Raw genomic sequence first — 25,976 nt, 5'->3', positions numbered from 1 at the left:
TTTACCAGTTAAATCATCATCCAAGTCAACAAAAACCTACATCGGTTACTAACCTATGGCAGTCTAATGTCAAAATTATGGCAGAGTAAAAGTTGGAAACCAGAATGAAAAATTCTCCTATCGTAACACAAAAGGCGAATATGTCCAGGGCAGGGTTAGGGATATAAAAGAAGACAACTTATTTGGGAGCTTCTAAACCATTTAAATCAGAACATCTTGACATCCTGCTTCTCCCCAGCACAATGAGCTCTCTTAGGCAAACCCCACTACATGTCAGGTGAGGGGTGTAAGAACAAACAGACAAAAATTTGTGTGTTTCTAGAGAGTGGGATGCATATACAACAGGAAGTATCTGAGAGTGGGATGCATGCATTCTAAACTTTAATGATACATAGTGTCATACTGCACGACATGTCAAATGCCATGTTGGATGACACGTGACATGTTATATGACATTATTTTGATATTTAGCGGCTACAGCTTGGGAAGTGATATAGATTTTTGTTGACTTGGGCGACAACTGATCAGGTATAGGTTTTTATATTGTTTTTTGAACAATCTCGCTTGTGTTGGGCATTGTTACAGCTGGAGCCACAAATGATGGCGGTCAAGTTTAGGCTTGTTCTGCACTCCTATATCATGAATTCTGGGTTCTCTTCTGTGTATGTAGTAACCAATGCCAGCATTAAACTTGATTTTAACAAGTTTTTTGGTGAAGTTTTAATCCATTTGTAGCGAGTTGTCATCATTGATGGTGGAGGTAAGCGACAACTTCTACTTAAGTAAGCAAGAGACATAATTTACAGGATACACGCTTTCTTCAAGTACAAAGCACGTGTATGCATGTACCACAATTGTCACTTGGAACTGGCGACAATGCAATCCCCGTCCATTACTCGATTTGCATGAACCGCCATCGTTCGTGAATCAGACTATAGTCTGGCTCCTCTCCTTCATCCTCAGACTAAGAGCATACATGCCTCATTGCCATGTAACGTCACATGCCTGCAGGAGGTTTTTTTTTTCCCTCATGCTTTTATTATTTTGTATTATATGTTTAATTTTATTTAATTTTTTATTGTTTCTTTTTAATTACTCTGTTTTACATTTTTTTATTCTGTTAGATTTTCTATTGTTTCTTTTTAATTTTTTTTGTTTTATAGTTACACATATTTTATTTGTACACATATGAGTTGTTATCGCAAACAAATGAAAAATAACCATAAATACTTAATACAGTGCAAAAGTAACAACAAATATAAATATTATACTGAACAAAATATTAAATACTGTGCAACATTTATGATAACAATGCAATTCACACAACAAATAAAAAACTACGGAAAAGTGTAAGTCTTGTTATTATCTCTTACCTTAAAACACTTATCATTCTCTCTTTTAAGTATGGAATAACAAAAATTGAAAATTAAAAAACAGCAACTAGAAAAACTCATGTGAATAATTTTGCTGTGAGAGGTTGCAACAACTAATCTGAGTTAAGAATGACTGGCTGAACTGAGCAGAACTGCGAAACAATATTATGCATGACAAAAAAACCAACAACTTTTCTTTCCTGTATGAAAATTGACAAACTTACGCTTGCTTTCTCCAAAAATATATTTTCTTCATCATAGCAAAGTAATTTTTGAAGAAAACACAGTAAAACATTTTCTGGTGGTTAGAAATAAGGTAAGCTTTTCCTAACAATTATTTTATAGCAACAGGTTAGTTTAATTTTCTGCATGGTCATCGATAAAGCTTTCAATGCTCGATCAAACACTATCGTTTTGTACATGGCCGGGCATAATTATGGTTTGGTGCATGCACTGTTGTGCAAACCAAAAGATTCCTCAATGATTTTAGCCATTGAAGAAATCTTTAACGTATAAACAATGACATGATAAACAACTGTAATAGCCAGTTTTTTTCTTAATTATATCCAAATGCAACGCACTTCTACAAAACACTTTCATATGCAGACACATGATTTTTCGTACATAAAACCCGAACCATGCAAGATTTTTACAAACTCTTCACACAATTACCATAATAATCTCCCCTCCCCCATGTGCACCACTTAAACTGTCTCAGCAAGTTTGGTCTGTGTAAAACTGGATTTTACACGCACTTCACGTGCAACTTTTGACCACTATATCTTGGCAACAAATAAAGCTTTCATAAAATAACAGTATGATAATTAATTACATGTATTTGTCTACCTTCTTACAAAAATTTGAACCCATTTACACAAATCTGAAACAGAGAAGTGGCACGTGTAAAAAGAAAAGCTCTCAAAAAACATGTTTCTTGCACGCAAAATCTGAATGAAGCTAGATTTTTGGAAGTGAGTTTTCAATTTTACCGTACGAACATATTTTTTATTTATCTGATTAACTTTAGGCCGTTTCTGTGCTTTTCATTCATGTAAGAACAAATTTTATGTGTTACATTCGGTTCAATTTTAAACCATCATATCTTGATAACAGATAAAATTTATTGGATAAAAAAATCCATTCTGACCTTATCCATGTATCTACCTTCGTACACAGTTTGAACCAATTTGTACAAGTTAAAAGTATAGAAGTAGCATACCTCAAAAACCTACCAGAAAAATGTATTTTGAGCAGGTATAATACAAACAAAGAAAGATTTTTTTGTGGGTAACTCAGGTGGTTGACTTTGCTTTATTGGTAGAATACTGCGAAAGTGCAATCAATCTATAAAGCAGATTGCTTGCAAATCCTATGTGTGACCATCCTAGAATACTGCTCAAGTGTCTGGGACCCATGTCAGGTAGGATTAACATGGGGTATTGAACACATACAGAGAAGGGCGCACAAATGGTCAAAGGTTTCTTTAATCCATGGGAGTGTGTCAGAAAGATAATGAAGGAACTGGCCTGGAAGGCTCTTGAAGATAGACGTAAAACTATCCCAAGAAACTCTATTAACAAAGTTTCAAGAACCAGCTTTGAATGATGACTCTAGGTATACATTACAATCCCGTACATATCACTCACAAAGGGATCATGAAGATAAGATTAGAAATTACTGCATGCATAGAGGCATTCAAACAATCGTCCTTTCTGCACTCCATACATGAATGGAACAGAAAGAAAACCTAATAACTGACACAATGGGACACATCCTCTTCCATGCACCTCATGGTGGCTTGCAGAGCAAAGATGTAAAATGTAGATGTAGATGGTTAAAACTTATATCAGACCAGGGTCCAATACACCGATGGGTTAAACTTGAACCATCAGTTTCGTTCCAGTCCGGAGTTATTTAAGGGTGGCTGTTTTTGCAAGTAAAATCTAAATGGGGGAACTGTGTTTGCATGTAAAATACAAATGGTGCATACGCAAATGGTGCAGTCAGCTGAGCGTTAATGTCAGCCAATTAAAATCTGTTATATAAGTAATTAATCGATTCACACAATTTGCCACTCAAATCTTGCTGTAACACAGCTACAGTAAGACAGAAGTTCAAGTGGCTATTAAAAAAGTTATTAAAATATTCAGAAGTATGTGCATTGTGTCTGAGATTAGCACCTCTGTTAATAAAATTAAAGCAAAATTGGAATATTGTTAAACAGGTAACAGGGCAACCAACAGCACAGGAAGACTGTATTTCTATCAAATTCAATGAAAAGTTTGTTAACAAAAGTCAGAAGTACAAATTATTTTAATAATCATTTTTTAATTGTTGCAGAAAAAATAGGATCCAGCTGTTCATTAGAAAATGCAAGGCTGTGTATGGAAGAGGCAATACCTATGCGGTTTCACAAAACTGAAATTCAACCCAACTCTCCTACGGAAATTAGGAAAATCATAAATTCACTTGAAAGTAAAAGCTCACATGGAATTGATGGCATTTCCAACAGAGTATTAAAAGCTTTTTTCCCAACAGATAAGTACGATTCCTGGCCTCATATGTAGAAGCTCACTGAAATAGAGCATTTTTCCAGATAGGCTGAAATATGCTATTGTTAAACCACAGCATAAAAAAGGGGATATGTATGATGCTAACAACTACTGCCCAGCCTCACTTGTGACAACTTTATCCAAAATTCTTGAAAAAGTTATGTATTCAAGAGCAGCTTCAAATATTTGAAGACTATACGGAAAGAAGGGGTTAAGCCCAAATCTCACAAAAATGAGTTAGTGGTATCATTATGAAATTCATCAGATGTACTTTCAGTTGGGTGAACTTAAATGGGTGTGATGGGTATAGTCACAGGATTGTAGCCAGATTAAAATATGGCATGTACTGAGAAATCAGATCAAGTCCGTCCAATACACGGGTAGAAAGGGTGAAATCCAACAGGTGCGGATTTCTGAGCTGTATTGAATTTTTTTTTTTTTTTTTTGTCTACTTTTATGGAAGCCTCATTGTTGACCAACATCATTGTTGATCTTTCTTGTGTATTGTCAAAGCTAACACGGAGCAGATTTGATATTAGCTTCTTTGCTTTGTGCTGTGGTGGAACTGAATTCCCTGCCGTGATTTGTGCTAACACAGAGTAGCCTTGACAATTGCTTCAGTGCTTTGTGGTGTGGTAGAATTTTGTGTAAAATAGAACTGAGGTCAATGATGGAATATCCAGAGTCTAGAAAAAGACAGAGCCATGGTAGACAATCTGAAGTATGTAAAAAGCTAAGAACAATGTCACATGAAATAGGAGAGCATTGTAACTGCAAGAAGAATTTGTACTGATTTGCTAACTGATGCAGAGAAGTCTACATTAATATCTAATTTCAATTTGCTGAACGACTGGAATGAGCAAAGTTGTCACCTGACAGGACTGATCTCTGTTGACAATGTACAATGCCGAAGGCCTCACAGAGATGAGACAGTAGCTACTTTGCACGATTATACATTTCATTATGAGGTCAGAATAATGAGAGACAATACTGTGACAGAATTGTCTGTTTGTCAAGAGGCCTTTATATCACTGTACAGTATTTCAAAGAAAAGATTAGAAACTATCAGGAATTCCTTAAAAAATTAAGGCCAGTTGATAAACGAGGGAAACACGGAAACCAAGTTCACAAACTTTCAACAGAAACAGAGAAAAACATCTGCACTCACATCAAGTCATTTACAGGACAGTCCAGTCATTAGAGCATAAATAAAACACAGAAACTGTAGTTACCTGAAGAACTCACAATCAAAAAGATGTTCAAGATGTTTCAAGGGACACATTCTACTTGTTCCATATCGTATGAAACTTATCATAAAATACAGGGCGAGGCAGTGAAACGGCACGTTTTTGTAAAATCACCAATAATATATTTACAAAAATAGTATAATTATTTCAACATGAATCATAAGTACATGAATGGAAATTGATGTTTTACCTTAAAAACAATCATTTTTTGAATATGGTGTCAGTAAGGTGGCGTACTCGGTTCAGTACACATTTTCGAAGTCTAAGATGAAATCCGCCCATGACGTTCTGAAGCATCTGCAACAGAATGTTGTTAATATCCTACTGGATTCACTCCTACAGATCTTCTTTTGTTCTTGGTGGATTTTCCTTGAAGACTTTGCATTTAAGACAGCCCCAAAGAAAGAAGTCTGGGGTGGTCAAATCTGGCAAACAGGCAGGCCAAGGGATATCACCATTCTTGCTGATTAGCCATCCTGAAAATGCGAGTTTCAACAAATCCATTGGGACATCATAGGTATGGCTTGTTGCACCATCTTGCTGAAAGAGTGTTTCTTCATCTGGATCATACTGATCGATTTCAGGCAGACCAAAAGTTGCCAACATGTCAGCATAACGTTCAGAGTTCACTTCTACTGTGTTACCAGATTCATCTTCAAAAACAAAAAAGGGCCCCATGATTCCATGAGAAGATACTGCACACCAAACTGTTACTTTTTCAGAATGGAGAGGTTTGTCATGAAGACCACATGGGTTATTTGCATACCAACACCGGAAGTTCTGCTTGTTGACGTAGCCACTAAGGTGAAAGTGGGCTTCATCACTCATCCAGGAGTTATGCACTCTTTCTCCATTTCTTCCTATAATATGAAGTATCACTTGGCAGAAGTGTATGCAATGATTGCAATCGTTAGGTTTTAGGGCTTGCACTACCTGTATTTTTTATGGAAGATAGTGTAGGTCATTCTTCAAAATCCGTCTCACTGATCGATTGCTGAGACCAAATTAAGCACTGTGTCGCCTTGCTATTGTTTTTTCACTACTATCTATTTTTGTCATCGTGCTTGCAGTGGCTTCAAAGTTTTTCACCCACAGGAAGATACCTTTCCTTGATGGCACGGGAGCCCAAGGCATTAGAATAAGTTCATGACAGAAAGCATGTTGGGCACCAACCCCACTATCCGTGTTTTTATAATATGCTTTTACAGAAAACATACGTTGCACGCTTGACCAACGCTCCATGGCTACTGAAATTTCCACCTGGCTAAATGCTCAATGTCATTTCCCCCACTCCCATAACCCACCCACCCGCCTGTCAGCCGGAGTCGAAATCATGCTGTTTCACTGCCTCACCCTGTATTTAATACAAAATTTAATATCTCATTCGATTTCCCTCAAAGTGATACACGCAGTACTTGTGATAAGTATTCTGTAACCTTCAAAGCTCTAGAGGCACAAGCCACACATGCAACATATGGAAAGGAAAGATCAGACGCTCAAAGTAATATTAAGAGAGAGAAGATTGAGTATGAACTGCACTGCCATAAAGCTGATGCATTCTATCAGCATAAAAGACAATCTCCACAAAGAAGCAGAAAGTTTACAAACACAAACTCGATATGTATGAATTTCCAACAAAATCTTCCACATCCAAGCATTGGCACCAACATTGTCTATTATAAGCAACAGCTTTCTCTATATCTATTTAACTTACATCAGTTCTCAGACAGTAATGCAGTGTTTTATGTTTCTCCTGAAATTACAGAGAAAAAGGTTCAAATGAAGTAGTTTCTTTCTTGCATCATTATGTTACTTTGTTTCTCGATCCTCAGGTTAAAAATTTGGAAATCTTCTGTGATTCAAGTGGTGCTCGAAACAAAAACTACACCCTTTTCAGGTTCATCCATTATCTTGTCCATCGTGCAAAGTGATTTGATTCAATTCATGTGACATTCCCAGTAAGAGGACATTCATACCTGGAAAGTTACAAAGACATGGGCCTCATCAGAGGTAAAACAAAAGCTGAGCTCCCAAAGGACTGGCCAAACATAATTAAAGATGCATGTGTGACACCCACTCCTTTTCAGGTTGTTGAAGTTGATGGCTCAACGATACGTGACTGGACTGATTTCTTGCAGCCAAGATACCAACCAAAATGTCCATTCCCATTGTGAATTATTAAGGAGATGAAGATAGAATGTCACCATCCAAGGCTTGTCATACATCGTGACACTTACAATGGATCTTGGGTCACATCAGTTGTTACTGCTCCTGCTTGTATGAATGGAAACAGAACTTGCAGAAGGAGAGTTTTTGTTCCCTTCTCCCTGCTACAAAGGTAGGCTGGTAAAGACTTTTAGTCACAGTAATTAAATGAAACTAGATCATATCAGAGTGTGAAATAGCAGGTCCTGCTTTATTATAACAAATCTATTGAGATACCATGCTAATAAGAGGTCGCATGTCCAATGTTTCAGGACTGCTACCTATCATAAAGGAAAAGTATTGTGATCTGCAAGAACTGAAGGTGTTCTGTGACACAGGGGCCCAAGAGTACTATACAAATATTTCTTTCCAGCAGTGACTTTACAAACTCTTCTTGTGTTATTTGTTTGTAATAAGTAAAAAGTGAGAAATGAAGACTGTGGGTTATAAAAACAGTGATTTATACTGGTTACTGAAATTATGTCCTATTAACTATATTTTTAATGTATGTGTTGTAACCATTGATTGAATAATTGCTGGTAGCTGTATATTAAAAGATACAAAATTTGAGACATGGGCTTATTAATCATTGTAATTTACATGAGTTCAATGATAATAAAAATAAAATAAAATAAACAGAATATTGATAAACAGTATTGTTTCTAAAACCTTATTAGTCATGAACATCCTGTATAATAATGACAAGACTCAAAGATGAAGAGATCTTTGTCAAGCAAGTTGCAGGGAAGTTTTATAGTGAAGTATCATCGCAATGTCACATTACATTGTGACTTTTACAGTGTAATCGGTGCATTATACAAAGAAATTAAAAAATAGACATTCAGATAAAAAGACATACAGGGCCCAATTTTTAATAATATTTTCTCAACTATAAATGAATCCTAAAGAAGAGGTCATACTGAATATTGCTTATGAACTGTAGATTAAAACTGAAGAAACCGCAAAAAGGTGGGAATTTAAGGAGATGGGACCTGGATAAACTGACTAAACGAGAGGTTGTACAGAGTTTCAGGGAGAGCATAAGGGAACAATTGACAGGAATGGGGGAAAGAAATACAGTAGAAGAAGAATGGGTAGCTTTGAGAGATGAAGTAGTGAGGGCAGCAGAGGACCTAGTAGGTAAAAAGATGAGAGCTAGTAGAAATCCTTGGGTAACAGAAGAGGTATTGAATTTAATTGATGAAAGGAGAAAATATAAAAATGCAGTAAATGAAGCAGGCAAAAAGGAATACAAACGTCTCAAAAATGAGATCGACAGGAAGTGCAAAATGGCTAAGCAGGGATGGCTAGAGGACAAATGTAAGGATGTAGAGGCTTATCTCACTAGGGGTAAGATAGATACTGCCTACAGGAAAATTAAAGAGACCTTTGGAGATAAGAGAACCACTTGTATGAACATCAAGAGCTCAGATGGAAACCCAGTTCTAAGCAAAGAAGGGAAAGCAGAAAGGTGGAAGGAGTATATAGAGGGTCTATACAAGGGCGATGTACTTGAGGACAATATTATGGAAATGGTAGAGGATGTAGATGAAGATGAAATGGGAGATACGATACTGCGTGAAGAGTTTGACAGAGCACTGAAAGACCTGAGTCGAAACAAGGCCCCGGGAGTAGGCAACATTCCATTAGAACTACTGACGGCGTTGGGAGAGCCAGTCCTGACAAAACTCTACCATCTGGTGAGCAAGATGTATGAGACAGGCGAAATACCCTCAGACTTCAAGAAAAATATAATAATTCCAATCCCAAAGAAAGCAGGTGTTGACAGATGTGAAAATTACCGAACAATCAGTTTAATAAGTCACGGATGCAAAATACTAACGCAAATTCTCTACAGACGAATGGAAAAACCGGTAGAAGCCAACCTCGAGGAAGATCAGTTTGGATTCCGTAGAAATATTGGAACACGTGAGGCAATACTGACCCTACGACTTATCTTAGAAGCTAGATTAAGGAAAGGCAAACCTACGTTTCTAGCATTTGTAGACTTAGAGAAAGCTTTTCACAATAATGACTGGAATACTCTCTTTCAAATTCTGAAGGTGGCTGGAGTAAAATACAGGGAGCGAAAGGCTATTTACAATTTGTACAGAAATCAGATGGCAGTTAAAAGAGTCGAGGGGCATGAAAGAGAAGCAGTGGTTGGGAAGGGAGTGAGACAGGGTTGTATCCTATCCCCGATGTTATTCAATCTGTATACTGAGAAAGCAGTGAAGGAAACAAAAGAAAAATTTGGAGTAGGTATTAAAATCCATGGAGAAGAAATAAAAACTTTGAGGTTCGCCAATGACATTGTAATTCTGTCAGAGACAGCAAAGGACTTGGAAGACCAGTTGAATGGAATCGACAGTGTCATGAGAGGAGGGTATAAGATGAACATCAACAAAAGCAAAACGAGGATAATGGAATGTAGTCGAATTAACTCGGGTGATGCTGAGGAAATTAGATTAGGAAATGAGACACTTAAAGTAGTAAACGAGTTTTGCTATTTTGGGAGCAAAATAACTAATGATGGTCGAAGTAGAGAGGATATAAAATGTAAACTGGCAATGGCAAGGAAAGCGTTTCTGAATAAGAGAAATTTGTTAACATCAAGTATAGATTTAAGTGTCAGGAAGTCGTTTCTGAAAGTATTTGTATGGAGCGTAGCCATGTATGGAAGTGAAACATGGACGATAACTAGTTTGGACAAGAAGAGAATAGAAGCGTTCGAAATGTGGTGCTACAGAAGAATGCTGAAGATTAGATGGGTAGATCACATAACTAATGAGGAGGTATTGAATAGGATTGGGGAGAAGAGAAGTTTGTGGCACAACTTGACCAGAAGAAGGGATCGGTTGGTAGGACATGTTCTGAGGCATCAAGGGATCACCAATTTAGTATTGGAGGGCAGCGTGGAGGGCAAAAATCGTAGAGGGAGACCAAGAGATGAATACACTAAGCAGATTCAGACGGATGTAGGTTGCAGTAGGTACTGGGAGATGAAGAAGTTTGCACAGGATAGAGTAGCATGGAGAGCTGCATCAAATCAGTCTCAGGACTGAAGACCACAACAACAACAACATTTCAATAACCAATGAAACTATAACATTTTAAACTTTAAAATTGCTCTCCTGAAAAATCTATAAATTGGACTTAACCCCTTCTTTCCATGTGATTTTCATTTGTAGAAATGAAGTACTAACAAAATTAAATTTGATTTCCAGAAAGACTTTCCAACAGAAAATGCTATAAATGCTTTCACTGATCATATTTTATATGCTCTGAATAACTGAACATCACCCACTGGGATATTCTGTGATCTCTTAAAGGGTTTTGACTGTTTGAAACATGAAATTCTTCTAGATAAGCTTAAGTACTGTGTTATGAGAGGGACAGTGCACAAATGGTTTAGTTCATATTTCACTGGAAGAATGCAGAAGGTTGAAATTAACAGTACAGATAGTCTGCAAAAATCATCAGATTCCTCTAACTGTGGAGGTATCAAGAATGGTACCCCACAGGGTTCAGCCTTGGGCCCCTTATTGTTCTTAATAATGACTTGCCACTCTGTATTCATGAATTTTGCTGATGACTCAAGTATAGCTATTACATCCAACAAACAGCAATTAGCTGAGGAAATTGTAAATAATGTCTTTCAGAAAAATTTTAAGTGATTCTCTGCAAATGGACTCTCAGCAAATTTTGCGAAAACACAGTATATAGAATTCTGTACATAACACCATTGATAAATATAGACTTTGAACACAGCAGAATATTCAAAATTTTTGGGTGTGTGCATTGATTAAAAATTGAATTGGAGTGAACTGGAGGAAACACACTGATGATCTGCTGAGCAGTTAGGTTCAGCTACGTATAGCTACTTATGCTATTAGGGTAATTACAAAGTTTGGTGATAAACACATCAGCAAATTAGCCTATTATGCCTATTTTCAATCAGTGCTTTCATATGACATATTTTGGGGGTAATTCATCATTAATAGTTAAAGTATTCATTGCATAAAAACACTTAATCAGAATAACATCTGATGCCAGACATTTATTTAAGGAACTCGAGATACTCACATTACCTTTGCAACACATATATTCACTTATGAAATTTGTTATTAATAACCCATCCCAATTCAAATTAATAGTGAAGTGCAAAGCTACAATGCTAAACAGCATTAAAAGATTGACAGATAGCCAACCACCAATTAAAAACAAGTTAAAAGAATTTCTGAATGACTACTGCTTCTACTCAATAAATGAATTTTTAGATATGAAGTAGTAACTCACTCTTACTCTCTCTCTGTGAGTGTGTGTGTGTTATGTAATGAAAATATATGTTAAACTGGCATGTTCCACATCACTGCGAAATGTCGTATTCATGATCTACAGAACATGTATTAATGTAATAGCCACTAGTCAGTGCTAAACAAAAAACTTTTTTACCCCAAGTTCCTTGCTCAAGTAGGAACTGGGCAACAAGGCATCCCCCCACCTCCTCTGCCCGAAACTACCACCGCACTGCGATTCTGGATCATTCTAAATTGCATCTATTTGTAATGAGTTCCTCTGTCCTGTTGTTGGAATTTTTCAGGTTATATCCTACACTTTTAAGACATTAGAACCTTCCCCAAATGATACTATTGTCAGTTTCAAAATGTAACGGTATCTTTGAGAGCTTAAGTGGAGCTTACACAGTTATTTTTCTCAGGCAAAAGCCTGAAAGGCAGTGGAACATTAAGGAATTGTTGATAATGCTTGCACTATAGGCAACCACAGAAAGGTAAATTGGTGTTTCCCTACAGAAGATTATCTACAATGAAAACCATATCTGATCCCATAATGTTCTGGAATACCTGAATTAACAAAAACAAACCTGTTGGTATATTTGTTGACCTTGCCAAGGTCAATGATTATGTGACACACAAAATTTCACTTGGGAAACTAAGATGATGGGGTATTTGTGGTATCTATCTTGTGTGGATAGAGATTTACTCTTGTAAGAGAATCACATTGACACAATATACCATGAGAATACCAATCATAGAGTGAGGAGACAAAATGTAGAGTCCTGCCATGTAAATTATTGTGAGTGATCCTGTTCCTAATACACAGAAATGGCCTTTCAGCAACTTCAAAAGATTTATCAACAACTACACTGGTGTCCAAAATTAAAGCAACAAACAGAAATTCTGCAAGTTTGAGTTTATTTTGCCACAAAACTGTGTAAACAGATGATATTAAAGTAAAAACAATGTAAAGAACACAGAATGTAAACAAATACAACTTGCTTAACAGTAGACAAAAATGTTCTTCGTTTTCTCCAACTTAACAGATTTGCATGCACATTATGCACTTGTTAATGTGCTCTGTGTCGAAAGTAATCACCTATGGCAAGTCTTGGAGAGTGGTTGGTGGATGCTGATGTGATACACCTGTCTTCCTAGTGCATCCCCAATATGCTCTTTGGGATTCAAATCAGGAGAGCAAGCAGGCCATGCCATCCATGCAGTATCTTCCGTTTCCAAGAAAACATCAACCACCCATGCTCTATTAGGTCAAGCATTATTGTCCATCAATGGAATGTCCAGGTCCTCACCACCTAGCAACAGCTGCATGTGAGGTCCCAAGATCTCGTCGCAATACCTACCATTAGTTAAACCTTACTGATTCACCCATACAATTTCATGAACGTAATCCCATAACATGGTCAACATAATCCCTGCCCACACTTCCTTGATAGCAGTCTCTTTCCACAATGTTTGGATTCTGAAATCATTTTCTACCTTTCCTCCAGGTGCGAACGCATCGAGAATCACTCTCCAGACCAAATCACAACCCATCTGCAAAAAGAACATTGGCCCACTGTCCAACCGTCCAGGTGCCATGTTGACAACTCCACTCTAGACGTTCCCTTCCGTTAAGATACATCAGAGGTATACATACAGAAGGTCTCCAACAATAAAGGCTACTCTGCTGAAGCCTTCTGTGCACCGTTTGTCTCAAAACAATGCATCCAGTGAATGCCGTGAGGTCAGATGCCAGCTGCCATGCAGTACTAAGACAGTACCGTAGTGCCCTTATGACCAAATAACAGTCCTCTCTTTTTGACATCACATGTGGTCGGGCCTGTCTTCAGGATACTGTTTGAGTCTCTATAAATCGTTGCCACATCCGATAAACAACATAGCGTTCACATTAAGCCTTCATGCCACATCAGTTTGCGACTGTTCTGCTTTCTTTCTTCCTATGGCCCTTCACCACAGAGAGTCTGGTAGGCATCTTCTTTGTGCCATACTGCACCATCTGTGACTGTATACATGGCAATTGTGAATGTGGCACTACCTGGAAAACACTACCCTATTTGATAGGTGCCCTGATGTCATAAGTGACATGGTCGTCCATTGACTAGAATGCGATCTTCCATGCAGAACACGATTGTACAGGTATCTGTTGACACTTTGTATGATTATACCGTGAATTAGACACAACAAGGGGAAATAGTGGTTTGTTGCTTTAATTTTGGACAACACTGTGTTACATTTGCTGATGACATGAACATACTAATCAGAAGGCCTTAACTCGTCCAGACACAATCCAGATAATAACTAAACAGACCTACAAAGACTCACATAAAATAACAACACAATGGCTGGCCACTGCTTAACCCCATCAGGTGAAATTTTAAGTATAGGTTGACTCTTACACAGAAGATTACAGCAACCAGCCACTTTTTACAATGCTCTTTATTTATTTAAACAGTGCTGTTACCAATTTTGCACTACAGTGCTGTGACCAATTTCGAACCAATAGCTTCAATCTTCAGATGGCTAGTTCACATTTTACATGACATTTCGTGTTTTGATTCCCCACCTGACAAAACTTCCATGGGGTGGTAATGCCAATGAAGAATCCGCACCATTACATTCCAGTGTATGTAACTTATCATCTTGCAGCATAGAAAACTGTATAATGCACTTTGTGTGTGTGTGTGTGTGTGTGTGTGTGTGTGTGTGTGTGTGTGTGTGTGTGTCTATATATGCACACAAACACCACTCACACACTGAGACATTTCATCACATGGAGGTATGTATACAAAGATGGCGATATGTAATACTCTTTGGTTCGTAAGGTGGGGAAACAAGACACAAAATGTAATGTAAAATGTGAACTAGCCATCTGAAGATGAAACAATCAGTTCAAAACTGGTAACAGTGCTGTTTACATAAATAAGCAGCATTGTAAAAAGTGGCAGGTTGCTGTAATCTTCAGTGTAAGAGTCAACCTATATTTTGTAGACAGCCACAAGCTCAAAATGTCAGTTTTTGACAAAATAGCAGAAATTCTATGTACTTACAAATAAAACCTTAAAAATAGAAAAAAAAGTCTGTTCCTAGGTTTTGTACTTGTGTTTTCCTTTCTCAGGGAGGAAAGGAGATTGGTTAGAAATGGTTAAATAAGCTTGGAAAGGGAGGACAGATCATTTACCAATCAGGTTAAAAGGTACTCACCACAAATCTGGTTCCTCTCAACCTGTGGTTTGAGTGACCTCTCCCTCCTTTCCAACCTTCATTTATGTGCTGACTGAGTTACATCAGTATCACCTTAATTCCTGTGACGTAGCAAAAGTCTCACCAGATTGTGGCAGCAGCTAGAGACTATAGTACAACTAAAATGTGATGTGATTAGTAATCCAAAAATGCTTTACTGTGTGATCCAAAAGATATTAATGCCAATTTTTCTCAGTGGAACATTTAAAGCATAACAATGTGCATGTTGTTATTGCTTCTTGTTCCTGCTGATAAAGTTCCACACTTTAGGGAACTCACAGAAACTGACAGTGACTGTATGACACTGTTACTGGGTCATGAAGTTCAAGTAATCTAGCTGCTTATCCCCTTTTTTATTGGAACATGGCACCACAGATCCAAAGAAGCCTTCAGCAATAACGTAAGTGTTGGTCAGGTTGCGGAACATTTTGCATGAGGATTCACAGTGTGTGGACATGAATTATGTAACAAGTATTATAACAAGGAAATGAAAGAAGCTATTTAGAAGACCAATGTACTGGTAACTGAAAAGCTGACTTATCTTCATATAACAGCATGTCAGAAATCAGGCATTAGTACATTGCTATTTACACAGTTTGCACAAATATTAAAATTAATTCGTAGCTTACAGTGATACAAAAATATTAGTTGAAGACAACTGCTTTTCTAATAAAACACAAATATTCACAGTTGCACATAAATATCACAACAGATGTTTATCAAATAACAAATTATTTTATTTAAAAAAAGCAACTACCTATTACAAACTGAATCTCACATGAAGTTCATTATCACATGAAAAGATTTAACATTATTCAGAGTAAATGATGTGCAATGCTTAGACATACATATAAAAGCTTGACACATAACAGGACTGCTGTTTATTTGGACAAAACATTCAACTTAAGCTCTGAAACAAAATCTTCATGTGTAACCAGTTATGTTATGTATTCACTGAGATCCAGATATATAATTCCCAACTTGTCTTAATAGTTTTGTAACCATCACTATGTTCAGGAACCTGACAAAAATTTGGCACTATGCTCACTAATGTGTAACTAATCCTTCACCACAGAGAGATCTTTGTCAATTGTCTGAAAGACATTGCTGAATGAAAGTATCACTCATGCATGCAGTTCTTAACTTACAATTGGAAGCACAATCATTCACCAACACAATCCAACAAACAAACCAACCAACCAACGAACCAATTAGATTAATCTTCCATTACCACTGCCTTACATGAAAATATAAATCTCATGAGTCTTCACAAAGGTACAAATATTATGGAAGATACAGAGAATACTTTCTGACATTCTAACAACTAAATACTCTCCCTCATGTGTAAAGTCCTAATGTGCACTTCCATATTATCCTTACGCTTCCACCGTGTCTGGCAATATGGACAACTGAACATCGGTGCCACACCACACTCAAACTTGAGGTGTCGCATAAGGTTACCCTTGTTACCGTAAACTTTTCCACACCGTGGGCAACAGTTTTGTGCAATTTGCATATGAAAGTCACTATTTTCCTGCTTCAGGGCCTTGCTGGAGAAAACTGCTGGTGAGATGTATTTCACACTCACATTACCAATTCTTTTCATCCAGTGATCTAAAATAGCACAAAATAATGGTGTTATAATTAGTAGTGCGCAGAAATTTTAACTGTTGCAGTACATAAATATTTCTTCACATTATGCTCTACAAGAGGAAACGTCACAAAAATGAGTACCAACATGTTAAATTCAATAGAATATTAGATTTTAACAGAATCAGATTATAAGATTGAAATATAGGTATTATTGCCTCTGATAAGCAATAAATGTCCAACTGGAAATACAAGTTAATTGCTGATTCTAGTCTTATACACAGTAGTGCATCTCAAGGAAAGACTTGAGGAAAATTCTTGAGCTCATTACCTTGAAAATCTCTGTGAAGAAAATTATTTATCTGATTAATAGCTGAAGTATGAACTTCCAAACAGCCAGTAGTGCATTTACACAAAAGGAAGCTTCTGACCAAAAAGGAGGAAAGACACAGTGGATGCAGACACCAAACTGTTAAAGGTAAAAATGCTGCTTATTTTAAGAAGTCTTTTACAACGTTCACAATGTCTGGTGTAAAGTAAGAGAAAACATTAAAGATGGCTAATTCCCACAAAACACATCTGAGTGAACATCATTCCATATGCTATTGAATAAAAAATACATACCCCTACTAAATACAATATTAAAATCCAAGAATTAAATTAGAAGTAACACCTCTTTAACTTAATTATGAAAGTTATTTACAAGAGAATAATATCTGTGAATTAAGAGAGGAATTATCCTTGCTTTCTAAAACTTGTTCTAGTGATCCTGTTGTGATGTTTACACTTCACTGCATATATTTTCTACAGGAAGATCACTTAGAAAAATTTACCCTGGGGCACTAGGGGGATTCTAAGGTCACACAGCTATGTACTGTGTAAAAGGAGTTTCTATTAATCGAGAATTGCAGAGTTTGTTGAATTTTGACAGTACGTAAATAATGTGGAGGATCATGACACTATTCCACAATTGAAAACTTGGAATATCTCGGATGTGAAGAAAAAGCAACATTACATAACACTGGATTCACATACATTTGGTGAGAACTTTTATTACTGAAGTCAAAACCGTACAGGTAAAGTTGCATAGTGAGGAATGACTGGAAGATTAGGGTGTTTGAGTGAATCATCTCTGCAATAGTAATAATACATTCAGTGGAAGACTTGCACTGTATGCCATGAAGCAGCAGCATGTTTAAAATTTTGTGGTTACTACAATTCACCTGTTGTAGGTAGAGTTCTGTGTTAGTAGTGAGCACTAAACTGCATCTGGTGTTTAACCTTAAGTCAGCTCAGTGTCTTAAATAATCAGGTTAAATAGCTTCTCAAATGACATAGTGGACTAGGCTCCATCTACACTTGAACTAAAATCATGTGAGCTAACCATAACTGTGACAAGCACATTGGTAGGTGAGTAGCTGAGATAAGACACAATATCCAATTTTGTAATTTACAAGGCCTGACCATGTACTTACCAATAATGCATTAAGAAAAATTGATGAATGAAACACAATATACTAAATTCTTGATGGCCACATTGATAAGAAACTGAACTGGAAGTCACATCTATTGATCTTACACGTTTAAACTCTGCAGCATTTGGATTATAGATGACGTAGTGGATTATAGTGTTGAAAATCTCAAAACATGACCTTATTTTTCCTATTTTAATTATGGCTTCATATTCTGGGCTAACTCTTAATTGTGGAAGAAACAGTTTCGTCAACAGAAGTTTATACCAATTTCTGATGTGCACAAAACAACCTCTTGTAGTAAGCTTAAACAGCTGACAACAGCAGTGTGGTGTACTGACAACAGCCTCACAGTATATTCACACCCTTGTGACATATTTTGTCAACAAAAGTAACATTCATCAATATAATACTAGAAAAAGAAATGACCAACACTATCAATCACTCAGTTTTATTGTACTACAGAAAAGTGTCAGGCATTCATTCATGAAAATATTTGACTACATATCCAGTGACGTGAAGAACGTAACACACAATAAAATTAATTTAAAAAACAGACTGATATCGTATTTGCTTGATTTTAAGTTCTACTCTACAGAAGAATTTCTGAATGTGTAATACTGGGCATGGCTGCATATACTGCTGCACACGGATCACCATTAAAAAGATTAAAAATCACGTCAAAACAGTTTGCTTAAGAACAATGTTAAAGATGTCAGCACATTGTAATATTTTCACTGAGAAAGTGTAGTATAATTTTAAAATAACTGACTCATTCTACAGCATAGTGAGATGTCACAATTACTGTATTAACTAAATGAAACGCTCTTTTAGCCTTTTTTACAATCTAAGAAGCTAAAAAAAGTGTTTTGTTTGGTTAATACAATATTTTACTGAGAACCAACAGTTGAATCAATTAAAATGATCACAATTATGATCACTGCAACATACAAATATCTAAGTAGCTAACTAACATACTGCTCTTTCATGTTTGCCAATTTACTGGCAGAAACCAGAAGTAGATGCATTTTTTAACAGTAAAGTTCATATCAGACACATACTCACAAAAAAAGTTTCAGTGACTGAACCAGTTTTGACCTAGCAGTCATTTTCAATAGCCCATGAATAACCCTCGGCCTATGATGACGTCAAAACTCAACTGAGAATCTCCATCTGCGTGAGGCTCCTTCCAGTTACTCTGTTTCATGGGTTACTGAAAATTATTGTTAAGCTGGATTTAGTTCATGCATAGAAATATTTTGTAAGGATATTTGACTACAACGAACTTTATTGGGAACCTGGGATTAGCTGAGCACCAACTAATATGGATGAGGCACATTGATCGCTCAATGCAATAGTGTGTAGCATGGCTACAAACTAAGTACAACCGCCACCTGTGTGAAATGAGTCAACACAAATAAAATAATCTAGTTCTGTTCAACAGTTTTTGTCAGAAGCAGATCTACAATGTGTTGACCTACAGGTATTTTTTATTTTGTATTTTTACACACACTGTTTTATTACAGAATTAACTTCCGGAGCAATGTATGAAAAGTATACAGAATATTTATTGAGTAAAAGTGAGCAATCAGAAAATTACATAGGTTAATAGCTGCACATTTTGTAGAGATAGTTTTAACAATTTTGGAATCCTTATATTCATTTCCCAGTATATACACACTTCACGCTTTCTGTTGCTAACAATAAAAATCAATTTCAATTGAATTATGATTTACACCAGCACAATACAAGACTAAAAAATAATTTTCATGTTGACTTTGCCTCCTTTGCTTTTCAGTCATAAGTAACTACAATGCCAGAAAAAAATGCAACACCCTCAATGTCTGTGTCCAGTAGCACCAGAGTATAATACATGCACGGTTGTAGTGTTACTGATTTATTTGCCACAATCATCGGTGGTCAGGCAGTACTAACTCTTTGACTTTGCAGGCAGTAATTGTGCTGGGTTTAGAGGTGAACAGTGTTTGTAACACTCATTATAGGGTCCAACCATACCCAACCAATGAGTACATACTCCTGTCGAACAGCTTCAGCCATTTGAACAGGGATGCACAGTGCGCCTGTGGGAAGCTGGATGGGCATATCGACAGATTGCTGGACATCTTGCGCACAGTGTACCAGTGGCTAGTGCTTTCAACAGTGGTCAGTGGAGCATTTCCACACCTGTAGACCGATTTCCTCATAGCACAGACACAAGTCGAAATTGACACATTGTGCAAGCGGTGGTGGCCTACCAAATATTGTCTGGGGAAGAAATCGGGGCACATTTTGCACCTACTGTGTCACCGTGGACCATTGGGAACCATTTGCTAGCAGCAGGATTCAAATGACGGCTGGGCTACCACTGACACAACAACAACACCGAGCATGGATACCGTGGTGTTGTGAAAGAGGTGATTAGAGAGTGGAATGGCACTCTGTTGTCTTCAGTGATGAGAGTGGTTTCTGTCTGTATACAAGTGATTGATGTATATGTTTATGGCACGGACTTGATGAGCTGGAGATTCCACAGTGCATTCGACCACAACACACAGGCCCCATCCCAGGCTTCGCGGCTATTAGTTACAGTACACAGTCGCATTTGGTGTTTCTGCACAGTAAAGTAACCAGTGCCCACTACACTGCACAGGGTGTTATCCCCACGCCTTTTCTGTGACAGGAAGGAGATGTGCTTTTTCAGTACGACAGTGTGTGTCCACGTAGGGCTGCTGCAACACAATGTGTTCTTCAAGGTATCAACTAAACATCTGTGGGACATAATGAAATGAGAACTTGTTTGTTCCCCATGGCCTGTAAGAACCATTATCAAATAACAAAAAGCACAGGATGCTTGGACAATCTATTCCAGGCTGCCATTCAGCACCTTAATGATCATTTGCATGCAAGAATACACACCTGCATCACTGACACTGTGGGGGTACCCTGTGTATTGATGTGATTGGACAACCTCTACTGTGACACGTGTTTCACTTGGTTTGAATCTGTTATTATATACTCCAACAATGAAGAATTACCTGTTACTTCACTTGTCAATAAAATGAGCTTGTCCTTGAGGGTGTTCCAGCCTCCCCCCCCCCCCCCCCCACCACCACCACCCACAATGTATTTTCTTTGAACAATGTTGATGTAACCAAGTAAATATTAAGCTACCAGTAGAAGATAAATACTAGTCATTTAACAGAACTGAAGAAACAACTGTTCTATTGAAAGAACTGGCTTTGCTTGTAATGTACTAGGCTACATTTAGTAGTCATAAGCAAAAATACCATTAAGCAGCAAAGTGATAATTTATGATCAGTACAATGTACTGTTAAGTTTCTACATATCACTTGTCTTTTGTTATCATATATCTTGACTCATTGCACATGAACATTCTCCTTGTAGCTGACATCTACAGAACATGATGAATGAATATATTTTGTTAAGAAACTGTGATAAATAACCTGCCAATAGAAGTTTTCATTCACATTGCCTGAATCATGTATGACAATATTTGTGAATTATGTTCCAGGTAAGAGCTCAAATTAATCATGTGTTAACCTACATGTTGTCTAAGTTGTTGAAGTGGGAAAGACAAAAGACTCTCCACAAGCTTTTGGCTGAACTCTACTCTACCACTGTTAAGAGATACGTTTGTCTTGTAGCTACTGGAATCATAGCAGTACTGTAGAAGCGACATTAGTGTGTAGCCACAATGCTGTTTTGTTTTACATACAATGCTGCCACTTTAACTTTGTGAAAGTTCATTTCCAATACGTGCAGTTCCATGTGCCTCAGTCTTTATGGATAGTGTTACCTGGAGTTTTGACTTTAAATGGCATTTTTTGAGAGTCAACCCCAGAAGCAAATCACACATGTGACGATGAAAGCATCACCAAATACAAATATGTGGCATTTTTGTGGCATGTGAAGCCACAATGGAGTTCTCAGAACAGCACTGCCATGCATGTTTGAAGAACATTTTGTGGCTCTGTGTTGTGCTGTCCCGGGCACAGAACTTGATTCTTTATGACAGAAGACTGTTTAGCTGTGTGAAGGGATTGTTGAATAATACCCATCATCTTGGCTAAGATCACTAAATCACACCAAACTGGCAATTCTGACACAACAGTAGCCAAACTGAATCCTAGTGGCAGAAGACCTTTTCTTCATCACAGTTTTGATGGTATGTTAAAGATAGCTGAAGGAATCCAGTTCCTGATCATAGAGTTGCATGTCAATAGTGTCAGTAAATGCTACTTTGGGGATAGCTGCTGTGTTGTAGAGAGAGCATTTCACCACCATTAAAATTTCAGGATGTCACACAACTGTGATAATGTTGGACCTTGAACTGGTCATTTACAAGATGGTCGAGCTCAGGAAAGGCAAGGGCCACTGTATTCAACTATCTGATCACAGCCAGATGTTGAGTGCTTAGCTCAGGTGACGTGCCATATATGGGGTCATTCAGGCACTGTGCTTTTCACATGTTGGTTCATCAAAAGTAGATCATGAATATGTTGATCTGGGGAAATTCCTTTCCTGCTGAGGGTTACAACAAATTGATGAAAGAAGGAGGCACTGAATATCACAGATTGCAAAAGTAGATACACAGTTTTTGTTACAAAAGCAGGAACATCACTAATGGACACTAGAATCACAGAAAAAGATCTAGAGATATGAGTTGCTGTGCATGATACAATACAGAGTACAAGAATGTCAAAAACCCTATGTGGCATGTAACCTGTCTGCTTATAGGTCTCTGTTCAGGCAATTACTGAAGGTACGGTGATGTGGAGGTTGTTTAGATGGAATGAAATGGAGTCACTAACACATCTGCTTTAGTCTCCCACTGGTTTAGTCTCCCATGAGCAGACCATACAGTAATTTAATGTTCAATCACACACTTATATTTCTTTGCTGAGCTCTACTGACCTAAGTGCCATCAATCCTTCTGTCTTTTTCCTCTCCCTCCTCTGTCACCTACAGGCACCTGTCCCTTTGGAAAGACAGTACATCATGCCACTGCGTACAAATTCTGTCAGAATTTCCACAGTCATGAAGGTGCTAGCATGGTCCTTTAGGTCATCTGAACTCAGTACTCTTGGATTTATCTGAGATACCACTGCCTTTAAACAACTTCAACCAGACTCTGCAAGATGTGGGAAGCAGTTCAGCTGTCATGAATTAGGTTGATTTCCTAATGGTTTCAGTCTGGAGTTCACACCACTGCAAAGACTATCTATCAATGTCTAAGTCAGTTGCTCATGGTGGAAGGCATTTAGCAGTATATGATGCTATGAAGGTGTAAAATACAGTTATCCGCAATTCTCCAGTCAGGTAGGCCATTAAACTTGAACTTGATGGTTTCTTGGTGCTGTCTAGGAAGCTACATGTGCTATGTTAAGCAGTACACCACTAATACTGTATTTGAACATTACAGGACTATTTTTCCTTTTCATTTGATTAACCTACATTTTACTACAGTTAGTAAGCTGTCGTTCACAACACCAAATAGAAATTTCATTTAAGTCACCCCGTATCCTATTACAGTCACTCACCAACCACATTTTCCTTTTCACTACAGTGTCATATTAAAAACTATTGCAGATTGCTGCTCACCCTATGTATCAGGACATGTAACAACAAGAGGGGCGCTATCACACTTCCTTGTGGCACTCCTGACAATACCCTTGTCTCTGATAAACACCCGCCATCCAGGACAGTGCACTGGTTTCTATCACTTAGGAAGTCTTGAGCCACTCACATATGTGAGAACTATTCTGTATGCTTGGACCCTCATTCACTGTCTACAGTGTGGCACAGTGTCAAATGCTTCCTGGATGTCTAAGAATATGGAATCCACTGGTTGCCCTTCATCCATGGTTCACAGGATATTATGCAAGAAAAGAGCAAATTGATCCTTGCATGAGCAATGATTTCTAAATACACGCTGATTTGTGTACAGAAGCTTTCCTGTCTCAAGAGAATTTCTTATACTTCAAATTATAATATGCTCAAGAATTCTGTAACAAACTGATATAGAGATATTTATCTGTAATATTGCGGGTCTCATTTGGAATTTTGCACTAACCAAGAGATTTGCAATAAATGCTAGCTAAGTAAGTGACAAATGGCAAAAGTATTCGCTATAAAACTGAACTGAGATTCCATCTGAAAATGGTGACTTATTTGTTTTCAATTATTTCAGTTGCTTCTTTATGCCAGGGACTCCTATTACTAAAGACTCCATATGGGGGTCTGGGTGGTGGTCAATGTATGGTACATCTGTACAACCCTCCTGCATAAATGACTGTATAAACATGAAATTTAGAAATTCAGCTTTCCTTTTGCTGTCTTCTACTGCCACAACAGACAGGTCAACAAGTGGCTGAATAGCAACCTTTAACCTGCTCAGTGATTCTATGTAAACCAGAATTTTCTTGAGATCTTTCACTAATATATGATTGTGCAAGTTGTTGTACTCTTCATGCATCTTATTAAACCACAGAGGGTCTTTCCCATCCTTAATGCACTAATTTGGTATATACTTCTCCATAGCACAATTTACAGTCACATGTTTCTCTTGATGGGATATCCACAACTGTTGATATTCATCATCAATGATAAAATCCATTACAGTTGCAACTAAAAAGGAAAGCACAACCCAGTATCACGACCCATGTCCTATCTTGAGGAGCATTTACAAAATTATATATCAATAACACTTATCCACATTGTTAATATAGGCGAAGCTAAACAGAACCAACACAAATTCTTAAAAACAAACCCTGTACAAACATTACTATGTGAGTACCAGATGCATAACTGGGGTTAAAATATTTCAAAATAGTTGCCAGTCGCAAACTTAACTCACAGGGTTACACTGTGTTTTCACACTTGCCTGCCAGCGCATAGTCTATATAATCCACTTTTTTGAACATTTCAATGTTCAAATGACCACCTATCTACCTTCATGCAGATCTGTGTGTTGCACACCCTTAAGCCCGTCCGCCGCTCGTGGTCTCGCGGTAGCGTTCTCGCTTCCCGAGCACGGGGTCCCGGGTTCGATTCCCGGCGGGGTCAGGGATTTTCACCTGCCTCGAGATGACTGGGTGTTTGTGTTGTCCTCATCATTTCATCATCATCCAGGAAAGTGGCGAAATTGGACTGAGCAAAGATTGGGTAATTGTACGGGCGCTGATAACCACGCAGTTGAGCGCCCCACAAACCAAACATCATCATCACCCTTAAGCCCGAACCATAGTAAGTTTTGTAATGGGGATAAGGGATGTTGGGCCTTTAATACTTTATATTTGATTCCATTTAACAGTAGTTCCACTCTTTTAATTGGCGACCTTTGTCCTTTTATGTAGCTCCTCCTCTACGACAGACTCTCTCATAGGCCTAGTATTCAAGAGGATATCACATTTCATGCCATATACCAGGGATGCACTATTTTGCATCCTTTACGGACTCACATTTTAATGTATGTACAGGAGTTTTCTCTCTAAGAATTTCTGTTGGTTCTGTTTAGCTTTTCTTTCATTAACAATGAGGACAGGTGTTATGCAGATGCAACTGAAGATAGGAAACAGGTCCTGAAATCAGGCTGTGCTTTTCTTCTTACAAATAAATACTTTTTACCACTGTAGTGGATTTTATAACTGACGAATTTAGAATCAGTCTAGACTTGGCCCGCAATTCCTCTATGCTGATCATGTAGGAATTAAAGGCTGTCCATTCACTGTGTAAGTAGAATGCTAACAACTGTGTATCTGCTCTCTACAGCATGAAAACACTCTGGCCTTTTTGATGGATTTATTAACTTTACCAATGTCAGTATGAAGAAACCATTATCACTGATCCCTATCTCTACACTGACACTGTCAATAAGGTCATACCTATTTGTAGCTACAAGGTCTCAAGCATATCCATAGTGTGTGGTTGTTGAACTAGCTGCTAAAGAGAGTTTCAA

At 37.6% G+C, this 25,976-nt stretch overlaps 1 long non-coding RNA gene across 1 annotated transcript; it reads right to left on the bottom strand.

Annotated features, from left to right (window-relative positions):
• Nucleotides 1–15,651: 15,651 nt before the first annotated feature.
• LOC126176981 (uncharacterized) lies at nt 15,652–18,776 on the bottom strand. Its single transcript, XR_007535731.1, has 2 exons — nt 16,858–18,776; nt 15,652–16,550 (listed from the first exon to the last, which is right to left on the bottom strand). It is a non-coding gene; the product is annotated as an uncharacterized LOC126176981 (long non-coding RNA).
• Nucleotides 18,777–25,976: the final 7,200 nt, after the last annotated feature.

The sequence above is a fragment of the Schistocerca cancellata genome, chromosome 3 (genome assembly GCF_023864275.1).
Source record: "Schistocerca cancellata isolate TAMUIC-IGC-003103 chromosome 3, iqSchCanc2.1, whole genome shotgun sequence".
Classification (NCBI taxonomy): Eukaryota; Metazoa; Arthropoda; class Insecta; order Orthoptera; family Acrididae; genus Schistocerca; species Schistocerca cancellata.
This window is presented reverse-complemented; position numbering and strand designations above follow the sequence as displayed.